Below are 13,242 nucleotides of genomic sequence, written 5' to 3'. Positions count from 1 at the left end.
ATCAAGAAGTTAAAAAGAGAAATCACACAGGCTCCTTTATTGCATTCCAGTTTTCTGGCTCCCAATCAGCACCTAGGTCCAGTACAGTGAGAAGTTATTTAAAAAACTCTGCTCACTACACAAAATGTTCTTCTGAACCCCAAAGGACCAGCCACATCACCAGGTCAATATTAGATTGGATCTTATCCAAAATACTACGCTGCCACCAATCCTTTAGTGTCTAAAGCTAAGGGTTTATTATAAAGGAAAAAGAAAGAACAAGAAGTGAGTTGTTAAATGGTAAAGCAGTCAGATACATACAGAGACTTCAAAGTCCATATATCAGGTTCTTAGCAGTTTGCTGGCTTTAAAGTCCCCCTGGAACATATCCACGGGTTGGATGGGTCCTTCAGTCCTTTGTTCAGAGCTTTGTTTGTAGAAAAGTTACTCTAGAGGTAAGAAGCAGGAATGAAGACAAAATGGAGAAGATGCAGCTGCCTTTTATAATCTTTAGACGTGGTTTGCGCTACCTTTGTCCCAAACACAAGCTGCCCAGCACATGGCATGGAAAAGTCTCTGTCCCCAGGCATACCACATGCCTTGTTGACTCATAAAAGGTGTATTCCCTGGTTCCTTTCAATGGGTTCATTGTACAGTTGATGACCCTTGATGGGCCATCGAACAGAGTGCTGATGCCAATCTGTCTGGGGCTGTCACCCAGAAACACAGCATGTTTGGAAATAAAGATATACCCTACATATCTATAACTCATAAAACAAAAAGAAGAACAGGAGTATTGTGGCACCTTAGAGACTGGTGCCACAATACTCCTGTTCTTTTTTTTGCGGATACAGACTAACACGGCTGTTACTCTGAAACCTGTCATAAAACAAAGGTAATACAAACATTCAAGATCATCATACTTGGCAAATTATAACATTTTCACAGATACCTCACACGGCATATCTGCCACGATTCATTGCAATTTTATAATATTGGTATCAATAATATCATAAAGTGTCCCACATATTCCATACAGTATCAAGTTGCAGAAAATCCCGTAAATCTTCATGTAGGCTGTATGCACCTTCAAGCAGAGACCCTGTGTTTTGTAGCAACTTGACACATTGGTGCTCTAAAATAATAAATAATAGCCAGGTAGCTGCTGCCTAAAAGTCCTCTGATTTAATGCTACTGCACAATCTTGGGGAAGATGTTAAAAGGCACACAAGGTATTTTCATGCTATGAAAAGAGTTAATTTAATGGGTCAGATGCTCAGCCGGTGTAAACTGGCATAATTCCATTGTAGTCAATAGAGGCATATCCATTTATGCCAGATGAGAATCTGCCCTGTTTTTGTTTGTTTTTTAACTAGTGTCTCTTCATCAATTGTTGGAGACTGTTTAAGAAATGGCTGGTAAAATAGCTCCTGTAAAATTTTCATGTGCACCCATTGTGTTGGCAAATCTGCATATACAAAATAGGTAATTGCTTGGACAAAACAAATTGTTGTCCAACTGTGTGTGCGTGTGTGTGTTTTGGCTGTGGGGGTTGTGTCCAATATGTATTCAAAAAATGTCTGGTTTTACAAATGTTTTTCTTTAAAGGGGACAAAAGTAGACAAAACCAAAAAGTAGACAAAACCAGCCAATTGGTTTGAAACAAAGTTCTGTAGTCTCTCACTGGTCTTGTGCTGCATATTCGTAGATGGCAATGGAACTCAAACACGTGGGAGAGTGGGATTTTGTTTGCATTGGCTAAAACAAATATTTTTTTAGTAGTATAAAAATAGGTGAAACAGGAAGACAGGCAGGACTGATGTAGAAGAAAAGCAGGGTTGTGCCTAATTCACTGGAGAAACTGCTAAAGAACATTTTATCATAATGAAAATATTACCCTTGGAACGACAGGAAGGTCAGTATCAATTTAAGTTGCCTGTCTTTTTAGTTCTAGTCACTCAAGTTAGACCTATCCAAAAGGCATTGTAATTGAACTAGCTGATTTTATTTTAGAAAGTGTTGTTTCATTCATGAATCAGTGTGTGCTTGCTGGTGCCAGCTCTACTCCTTGTTCTTTACTGGCGGCCTTTCCTAAGGGTGAGCCAGATGAATGTTCTGTTGTATTATGCTGAGAAAAAAATACACCATTTTTGTGTTGTGCAAATGAGGTTCTTTCCGACCTCTCTCTTGCAATGTATGAAATTAGAGCTTATTGGAGTGCAAGTGGTTAATGATTAGGACCCCAGTGTACTTTGGGAATTAGCGGGGAGATTCCTAGGTTTGTAAAAATAGCAATTTTATTACTTATTAGCAGAATGATTCCTCTAATCCGCACCTTAGATCTATTGCATCTTCTGCATGCACCAGAGCTTCTGTATAAGGACAGTTGCAGCATATGCAAGAAAGAACTGAAGGTAAGAGATCCACAGTGCAAACTAGAGAACAAATTTTACACTACAATATTGGACTCAAGGTGACCACCTTAAACTGGAAACTTTATAAAAAAAGTCCTGCTCCTAGTGAAGTTAATGGAAGTTTTGCCAGAGATTTCACTGGGAGAAGGATCAGTCTGACAAATCATAAATCATTTACTTGAAAGCAGTTGACCACATATTATTTCCATAAATATTTTTCAAGTCAACAAACAACTTGTGTCCCACTGGTTCTAGTGGATTTCTCTATTTTAAAGACAGGGAATATCATTGGAACTGGTAGAATCTTTCAAACTAGTGGAATGTCTTGTGTGGGCCCACCATACTTTCTTTACTCTTCAAAGTTCATAATTAATAATTTAAAATGTACTGTTCAGATATTGAGATTAAAAAAAATTCAGTTGCATAGCAAATCACATCTCTTTCTTTGAAATTGACAACATATATACAAAGAACTGTATGAAAGGCAAAGGTAGCCAGATAGAAAGGCTATACATAACTATACTTTTTTTTTAAAAAAAGGAAGACACACACTTTAATTATGGTTCAAGATTCCTAGAAAGTATCACACAACATTTCTGCCAAATTCCAGAAGATGCTGTTCAAAAGTGACTGATACATTACTCAGGCAGCATCTGTTGTAGAAGGGACATGCAAAACCAAAATCAAAGTCTCTTGTTTGGCCATTCAGAAAAGTACAATTTTTTGTGTTGTGCATACATACCTTGGTGAGGCATCTGAAAGTGGCATATCTCACCAAAAAATCAACTAGAAATACATCAGCATCTACTGTGGCCCAAAAAAAGGCATTTCCCCCAAAATGCTGAGATATTCATTCAAACTTACCTGGACATGTAGAATTCGTCTTGTGACTATTTCTGTAATGTCAATTTGCACATGACATTCCCTCCAATAAATTAAATGAAATGTATATCAGTACTGTTTTACCAACTATTGTACCGTGGTTGCACTTGTGTGATATGCTTCATCCATATTCCATGCTTTCCACTTACAATGAACATGGTTGCAGGAGACAAAGATTTTTCTTGTCACGTGTATTCAGTTCAATCCACGTTTCTTGGGTTATAATGAATGTTCAGTGATATAATTAATGTTTTGATGTCCAAAGGCAGAAATGAAATGAAGACACTTAAAAGGACTTTTTTTTCACAAAATAAACGTTCCCCTGCTGTGTGACAATTCCTAACTTAGGCAAATATTCTTAAAAATCCCTGTTTTGAGACTTTTTAGTTTAAATAGTAATACCTTTCTGTGATCTTATTGCCCAGGAGCCTTAGCAAACAGCTATCAGTTTGATACTTGCTTTATTACTCTCGGGAGTAAACAGCCTTTAAAACAACTAATTAAACAAACATACAGAATTAAGAATAGACTTTCCAGGCAGGATTTTGAATAATCTTTAATGTCTACAATATACTCTCATTCACTTTTTAACTGCTTTTCACATCTATTCGCTCCTGCAGATTTACAGTTTGGGAGAAGGATGGGAAAGACAGCATTGCATAATATAGTCCTATTCCACCATTCTGTTCCGTCTTCGGTTATGCAGCAAGCCAGTGCCAGTTATTATTTTAGGATATTCTGCTCTCATATGCTCAGAGGACTACCATATGTATCTGAGGAAAAACTTTGAATAAGACTCAAGTAAAATCCACCACTGAGAAGTTGTCTTTGTTAAAAGGGGATTATTTCTCACACATCTACTTCCTTTGAGTTTTGCACATGCCTGTCTGTTTGCGAAAGGCTGCCTTATTAGGAGAAGTGGGGTAAACTTTTTGTCCTGCTCTTTCCTCCCAGGTTATCAACTCCATTACTGACATGTATTCATTAAGTTTGCCGCATGGAATTTTTTCAGTCAGTTTGAAGGTCATAAATCCTGATTCACTAGGCTTGAGAAAACAAAACTCCAACTACTGAGTAACTATTGTCCTTTGCAGTGTTGTTGTAGCTGTGTTGGTCTCGAGGTATTAGAGAGACAGGGTGGGTGAGGTAATATCTTTTATTGGACCAACTTCTGTTGGTGAGAGAGACAAGCTTTGAAGCTTACTTAGAGCCTGAAGAAGAGCTCTGTGTAAGCTGGAAAGCTTGTCTCTTTTATTGGACCAATTTCTGTCTCTTTCACCAACAGAAGTTGGTTCAATAAAAGATATTACCTCACCCACATTGTCTAAGTATTCAGGGATGGCTCCAACCACCACCGCAGCAAGCGCGTGCCTGGGGCGGCAAGCCGTGGGGGGTGGCCTGCCAGTCGCTGTGAGGGCGGCGGGCAGGCTGCCTTTAACGGTATGCCTGCGGGAGGTCCGCAGGTCCCGCAGATTCGGCGGCAATTCGGCGGCGGGGACGTCGAAGGCGCAGCACCGGCGGACCACCCGCAGGCATGCCACCGAATCGGCGTGACCAGCGGACCGCCCGCAGGTGCGCCGCCGAAAGCCTCCTGACTGCCGTGCTTGGGGCGGCAAAAAACATAGAGCCGCCCCTGTAAGTATTGTTCTGTTTATTTGCTTCCTTTAAAAAATGTTGAAGCAAAAGAAGGGTATTTTTAGGGCCAGGTTGAATTCATTGAGACTCACTCATATAGGTAACTGCTCATGTGGGTTGCATAGCTGTGGTTTAAGCGCAGCATTGAGCCTTTACTGCACAGTATGGACTTGATCCATCTGACACTGAAGGCAATCGAAAGACTCACATTGATTTCAATGGGAGATGGATCAGGCCACGTGTCCATGTAATTGAGAGGTTAGGGGTGCTATTTAATTCTGCTTTATCTTTTGACATTTTCAACTACCATTAAATATATGGTTGTATTTTGAAAATTATAACTGTTTAATATCTAAGATTATGGTAAAAGGAATCAGCATTGTTTAGGGTTTAGAACAGGTGATTAGGAGTCCAGAGATTGGGGTTCTATTCCCTACTCTGTCACTGACTGGCTCAGTGATCCCATTTATAACATAAAGATAAATATATGGAACCTTTGTAAAGCACTTTATGATCCTCAGATGCAAGGTACTATAAGTGCTAAAGTATTAATATAAAAATATAGCATTTTTAAAAATACTACACTGCAGTGTTCTTAACCTTAATTTATTCAATGGCAATTTCAGAACTAGTCTATTATAATGCAATTCTTTTTTAAAATAGTATTATAACAAAGTACAGAATTACAGAAATACAATAAAAATCACATTTAATCCAGAGAAAACAATCTCAAATATGATCCAACTAGGAATTACAAAGGTGTGTCACGCAGTTCCTATGTATCGTTTTCTTTTATCAGTAAACAGTGCAACAAATTGTCTTAATATAATTATTTAAATTAATTTTTAAATGTACTATAATATTGATTGTCTATAGTTGAGTCTTTATTTATTGACATTAATACCCTAAAAGCCATCTCTCTAATGAGAATTAGTTTCTCATCTTGAATAACTTTGATTTTCGAATTACATTTAAATGTTACATCTTGTAACATGCTAATTGTTTTAAATTTAAAAAAAATAATGTTCCATCTTGCACAGTCATCAGCTTAATGAAGCTCCTTCCGCAGAAATAATTGCCTAGTCAGCTTAACTTTTTAAGGTTACATTTAAATCTCATTTCTTCTTCACTTAATCTTAGCTCATGTGTTTTACCTTACAATTAAAATCTGAATATTTTATGGTAGCATATCATACTGGTGGTTATATTGTGGAAAGAACTCTATAGCTGAACAAAATAATAACAGTGTTTGCATAGTATATTTTTGCATTATGTATCATGGTGTCATTATTAGTGACCCTGTAATTATGGTATTTTACAACACATAGACACTGTGCACCAAAATATGTTTTTATACCAGAGATTGCACAGGTTCCTAAAAATTGGTCTATTTCAGAAAATAAAAGGGGTACATGTACATAAAAACTACTTTAGTTTCTTTGAATCAGTTTCTGTACAAAATTCAGATACATTTAACTTATCAGCTTTATATCAGGAAACAATGTCCATATTTGAAAATAGTGGAAACTGCATTGTTATAACTTAATGAGATATATGATCGCCTTGAAACCAGTGTTCAGTGTTTTAAGAAAAATGTCTGGGTTTTCAAGAAATTGCAGGATGGCAAGCATGCACAGGCAACAATATTTTGCATATTGGAAACCTGCTTTCTGATTGGAACCAGATAGTTCTCATTGGAAAGGCAACTGCTGCTCCAGACCTAGTTATCTCCTACGCAAAGATTGACAGTTGCACCAAATTAATTATTTTAATGATAGCATGCTAAGCACCCTCAGCTCTTTGGTAAAGCTTTTATATCAGATCCCCTGTGTCATTTTTATATCATGTCATTCAGTTCCAGAAACTTAAGGAACTAAAGCAGTTCATTTTTTCAATGACTGTTGTATATTAGACATTATTGATATCTAATGAATAGCAGGAAGAAGAGGTTAAGCTCTAAGAAATGGATTTTTATGCCTGAGGCTTTATTTGTTTATTTTTGTCTATATAGCTTGAAAATGTGTGATACTGTTAGACATGACTTTAAAGTCACTGTATGCCCTGCTGTAAGTTAAACACTACAATATAAACACCTACATTAAATCTGAAACAGACAATAAAATAAGAAAACATATTTCCATTTTCTGACTGACCTCAATCTCTGAATGAAGACCCCTGCATGTTACATTAGCAGGCTGGGCTCCATTACCCTGCTGCACGCTCTGCTCAATCTACTGAAATATTGATTTTTTTTTTTTTACAGAGCGCATACGCTGTAAAATCAATATTCCCATACACACAGCAGATTGACAACAGCACAGCTGAGGCCGACTGGCATCACATAGTGGGTCCATGTCTAGAGACTGGGGATAGACTGGGAATGAGAAGGAAAAAAGAAACAGCATGGGGAAAGAAACAGTATGGGGAAAGAAACAGCAAAACCAGGAATGGACAAGGAAAAGCAATGTGAAGGCAAGTATGAAAAGACAGGAGAGGAAGTGTGCCTTATGGATAAAAGAGACAGACGGAAGGAGATAGGATTTCTGGTTTTGATGTCAAAGGAGTGGAAGAAAAAGAAATTAGGTATTTAAAGGTAAGGCCCCTTTCCTCCCCCAAAATTCACAAATATATTGTAAATATAATAAAAACAACCACTTTTGTTTTATTACATAATATAAACTAAAATTGGAGCACTTTGTTTCCATTGAGTATTTTTCCTCTGGAGCTTTTACAGGCAGTGACAATTTATATGGATTAACAGCTATGGCCTTGATTCTACAAGGGAGCTACACGGGTACAGGATGCTACCCCTACAATGATCTAATGCAGGACTGGGCCCTTATACCTGCACTTGCAAACACACACATTGATGGTCCTCTTGAGTTCCATGGGACTTACTCAGTTGCCCAAAGTTAAGCATGTGCATGAGGACTGAGGCCTAAACAACCACAGACTTAACCTTCCACTCCTTATCCAGACAAAATGCCTATTAACTTCATTAGCAGTTTTGCCTGAGTAAGTAATGGAAGTTTGGCCGTATGACAGGGTTACCATTTAGCTACCCTATTACTGTTCTATTGACTGAAATGAATCCACTGTTTCTTTATAATATAAACACTTTATTTCTGTTCTCTGTTTATGTATCCTTTGCAAACTTGAACATACATTATTTATAGGCTAATATAGGAACCTTCTTCATGTACTGAGTTTTCCATACTTTTAACAACCAACAGCTATAGCAGAAGCTTGAGGGCAAATCATGTAGAAGAAAAATGTATTTCTTAAGCTTGCTTGTTAACAGTACAAAGGGAAACCAACAGCAGCTTCTGCAGAAGACAGATCCAACATGCTCTTCCAGTAGAATAAAGAACCGCACTATGCTAAGGGAGAGCCCTCTATGCAGCCCCCCCAGCCATGTACCATTTCACAAGGGAGAGCAACCATACAACCCCAAGTGTGCACTTAATTGGACTAAGAAAAGCCCTTATGCAGCACTTCAGCCATGCACAACATTGTGCATAGAGCTGCACTAAGGGAGAGCCCCGTGCAGCCCCCCAACCAGGGACCCCCCTGCACTAAGGGAGAGCCCCGTGCAGCCCCCCAGCCAGGCACCCCCCTGCACTAAGGGAGAGCCCCGTGCAGCCCCCCAACCAGTCACCCCCCTGCACTAAAGGAGAGCCCCGCGCAGCCCCCCCTGCACTAAAGGAGAGCCCCGCGCAGCCCCCCTAGCCAGGCACCCCCCTGCACTAAAGGAGAGCCCCGTGCAGCCCCCCCCTGCCAGGCACCCCCCTGCACTAAAGGAGAGCCCCGTGCAGCCCCCCGCACTAAAGGAGAGCCCCGCGCAGCCAGGCACCGTCAGCCAGCGCCCTGCCGCACCCACCCAGCCAGCTCAGCGGCTCCCAGCCGCCTCTGCCCCGAGATGGGCGGGGCCCCGCGGCGCCGGCCCCTCCCCCCTCTCCGCCTGCGAGGCGGCTTGGCGCGGAGCAGCTACAGCAGCCGTGACCTCCGACCCCGGCCGCCGCCAGCCAATAAGAGCGCAGCTCGTCTCCGAACCTAAAATTTCCACGTCGGCAAAAGTCAAGATGGAGCGGAGCGGAGGGCGGCCGGCGCCAGCACTGGGGCACCGCCGGGCCGTGGGGACGTAGCCCGGCCGCGCAGCGCGGACACGGGCCGCAGCCTCCTTTGCTCCCGCCCGTCCACCTCGGGGGACCGCCGCCGGCGCGGCTCCTTCGGCTGCACCGGAGCTGCCGCGGCGGCCGGAGCGCGAGGCGCTGCGCGGGACCTGTTGCGTTGGGAACTGCTGCTGCTCCAGGTGCGGGCGGGGGAGGGGAAAGGGGGGCATAGCTCTGTCCCCGTGCAAGGAGAGGGAAAGGTGCATGGCTGGCTGAGGGGTGTCTCTGGCCCCAGTGCGAGGGGAGGGGGTACCTGGCTGGAGGGGGTCTCTGGCCCTCATGCAAGGAGGGGGTACATGGCTGGCTGGGGGCGTCTCTGGCCCCCGTGTATGGCTGGGGGCCTGCCCAGGAATTCTTACCGGTTTTATGGGGGGGATAGCTTGCTTGTACTGTCAGTGCTGGCCATGGCCCCTGCTTCTTCATCCCCAGTTTTGTGTGGATGGTGCCAACTTGTCCCAAGTCCCTGGCATATCTTGTATCTGTGTGCACTGTGGTGTGCTGGCAGCCCTGGGGTGGTCACCTTTCATGGGACACTAGAGCAGTGGCTCTCCCTAGCGAGCTGGAAGGCACCAGCAGCTGGACTAGTGTAACTCACTGGTGACACAGCCAGCTGTTCCTGAATTATTTCAGTCTGTTGTTCAAGCCAGCTGCTGGCGCAGGCCACTGCAACTGGTATAGACTGGAGCAGCCATTTAGCTTTGAGGCTGTTCCTTTTCTTAGTCCTGGTGCTCGGATTCTATGCTGAGTTAATTGATTAATCAAAGGGGCTCCCCTCTAACTGTCTGCATTCTCCATTTCCAGAAAGGGAGCCATCCACTTGAAGAAACTCTTGGGACCTGTACCTCGGGAGGATTTAGTCTCTTGAAGCAAAGTTCTGTGACACTCAGACTCTGATTATGATAGAAGTCAGTGCACTACAGAACTTTGTCTTTGGGGGCTGTAGCAGCGAAGGGGTTAATGCAGCAGTCCTGAAAGGCTCAGGTGGACACGTCACTACAATCTCCTTCCCAAAGGAGGTGGGATCGGAGGAGAGAATGAAATGGGAGTGGGAGAGCAGACCAGGGTTCACTTCAGTAACTCTGCTTTGGGCTTGAAATAAAGACTTTGCTTTTATCTAGTGGCCTCCTAGTTTCTGAAGATTTTAGATTAAAAATAGCACAACATCTGGGTATCAGAAAGTTATTTAAATGAGATGAATTTGACTGCAAGTATAAATGTGGAACTAAATATGGTGCTAAGTGCTACCAATTAGTGGTTATGTTAACATGTTAGGCACTATTCTTATTTGCCTAATCTCTGTAGACATTGTATAAAAGTTACAGAACACTTGTGCAAAACCCTTAGTATTGTGGTTAAGTTTGTCATTATTTAACTGAAAGCTGTTTTAACTAGAGTTGAAGAAATGACTTGGTACTCTTCACTAGCAAGATCTAGGAAATGTTCCACTCAAACTGTTACCACTGTCTGCAATTTGCATATTTTTGTGATGTGCTGCATCGCAAAGCAATGAGTTGTCTTCACTTAGAAATGTGAACTGCTATTGGCTACTTGAGTCCAACTCAATTTTGTTCCTGTATTTTTAAAGTCGTTGGACTACTGTCAACATTTGTATTTAAGTACTTGCAGAAATCCTCTTTTGGAGGAAAAAGTTTTTGAAGGACAAGCCTAAATCAATCTTTAATAATAAGAAAGATGTGCTGTAGACACTATAATCTGACACGCAGACTACACTAGTGGGTGTTGCTGCTCACAGCAATGGCTGAGTTGGTTTTGAATGTGAACAGATGTCCAATCGGGTCCAGAATGAGGTGACCAAGCTCACCTTCCTTTGACTTAAGCTGAGATCTGAAACTAGTGACAGTGTAACATCCACTTGTTCCCTTCAGAAATGCTGCACAATATCAAATACAAATGTAAAATTTCTTTAAGGTGGGCTTAATCAAAAGACTATTTTTATGATAGCTGAGGCAATTGTTTCAGTAGCAATCAAAACAAAATGAGGGTGTTTTGGCCATTGACTATTTATTTATTACAAATTAAGTAATGACTTCAGGTAGCCCTTCAGCAACAGTAGCCTCTTCAGCAAATAGTTGCATTGTAGTATGGAATATATAGTAACAGTATTTTTCTGATAGGGGTTTTCTGTTCATTAGTTTCTTTATGACTAATGATCTTCCATTACCCTAGACACCTAAATCAACTCTTCCTGTCAGTCCATACCTGAAAAGTAAAGCAAGAGTATCAAGTCACTGAGTTGGGCTGCAATGTGAAAAGCTATTCTAAATATATATAGTTTCTTTTGGCCAACCTATTTCATCAAAGGGTAAGTAAAGTGAAGAGCATTTAGTGTGTGGTAGCCTGTGCGGCCAATGTTATGGCTGTATTGGGGGGGGGGGGGTCATAAAATGCTTTTTCCAGACCAGTTTTTGGCCTGCTGTTTTAAATTGTACACTATGCAGTTCTTTTAAGAGAAGGTTTGGCTACTACTCTGTGCAGCTGTTTATCAGCATGGCTATGGGGCAACACCTTTTATTGTAAGGGCTAAAGTCCCACTGCTTATTTAACTTAGGAGTGGTTTCTGCCCCTATATAAAATACACACTGGGAGTTACTATTTTTCTATGTTCCGTACATGCTCAAAAGCAGCAGGCCTTCAGCAAAAAGGGCTCCCTAGTTTTAACACCTAAATGTTAGTTGTTAGTTTTTCAATCTTCATTGCTGTGAGGAGGCATAGACTGAAGTTGACTTTTTTAGGGCAAGTAGAACATACTATATTTCGGTGATTCTCAAACTTTTGTAGTGGTGACCCCTTTCACATAGCAAGCCTCTGAGTTCAACCCCCCTTATATATAAAAAAGTGTTTTAAAATTTATTTAACACCATTATAAATGCTGGAGGATGACAGCTCACCATCCCCCACATAATAACCATGACCCCCTTGAGGGGTCCTGACCCCCCAGTTTGAGAACCCCTGCTGTATTTGGAGTTTAGCTTAGCACAGACCCAGAATTGGTGTAGAACCAGATTCTGATGATTCAAACTGTAAGCCTGGAGTCAGTTAATACAGTCTTTCTGGATGTACAGCAGTGTAATAGATCAGAATCTGGCTTTAAATAAAGGCCTGATTCATTCTCTGACCTTCCAATTCGAATGTGTAAGCTTTGGGGTGAATTTTTTTTACTTGTTTTACTCACCTGAGGTGTCCCACTGTAGTAAATGTGAATAGAATTGTAAGTAAGTTGAGCAAGGTTTGCCCTTCAGAGTGTCTGTTGAGAGATGTTTTCATTTGTCCCTGCCACTTTCTCACAACGTGCATTTTAGTTTGGTAGGGCATGTGACACTCCATACATGCCAGTTTTCAGACGGGAGTAATACTTGCATAGTGTACTTTAAGTGGCACTTCCTTAAGTTTTGATAGCAGGTGGTCAGGTGACCTGAGGCAGCTCTGGAAAAAAATAAAACTAAGAGTTCAAGAAGTGTAATGCTTGTGCTAAGATATGCAGGTTCTGCTAGTCATTTAGTGTGATAGCTTTACAGTTCACTTTTACATTTGGTCATGCAAAACTATGCTTTTAAAAAAAATTGGCTTATTATACATTAGATTTTCATAAGTAATATTTTCTAAATCTTCAGAATAGAGTATAATACATCTGTGCCTTAAGAATAAAATTTTAAAAAGACCCTAAGAGCCATGAGGGCCTACCACTGGGTTCAATCTTTAACAATTTGAGAATAACATTTGATCAAGCTATGGGGATTAATTTATCTAATAGCTTTTTATTAATTCTGCTTCTGTTTAAGTAATAAAATTTGACTGCTAAACTATATACTTGCATCAAAATAACTTGTTTTGAGGGTGACTTCTAGGCAGGGCAGTTTCTGCTGTGAGTTGTCGGACAATATAGATTGTAGAGAGAATACTCTAAACTGATACTACTCTTGCATTTCAAAACCAAGTGCCATTTAAAAAAAGGAAAGCAGCTATTTAAATGTATGGGGCTCTTTCTCATAACAGGGAGAGCACCCCATTCTGCATGCTTGTTTAAGTGTCAAAAGGGTGGTGCTTTTTTTGAGACTATAGGCAAAATTTTAGTATAGCAGACATAAGGGGAAGGGAAAGAACTAAGAATTTTAATATTCTAGAAGGCACAGAACGACACA

The 13,242-nt window shown here is 41.0% G+C and overlaps 1 long non-coding RNA gene across 1 annotated transcript; it reads left to right on the top strand.

Moving 5' to 3' along the window:
• The first annotated feature begins 867 nt into the window (after positions 1-867).
• Positions 868-12,908, top strand: LOC122174797 (uncharacterized). The gene is made up of 3 exons (XR_010598318.1): positions 868-1,894; positions 7,174-7,503; positions 9,884-12,908. It is a non-coding gene; the product is annotated as an uncharacterized LOC122174797 (long non-coding RNA).
• The last annotated feature ends 334 nt before the right edge of the window (positions 12,909-13,242 follow it).

The sequence above is a fragment of the Chrysemys picta genome, chromosome 2, assembly GCF_011386835.1.
Source record: "Chrysemys picta bellii isolate R12L10 chromosome 2, ASM1138683v2, whole genome shotgun sequence".
In the NCBI taxonomy this organism is placed as follows: domain Eukaryota; kingdom Metazoa; phylum Chordata; order Testudines; family Emydidae; genus Chrysemys; species Chrysemys picta.
This window is presented reverse-complemented; position numbering and strand designations above follow the sequence as displayed.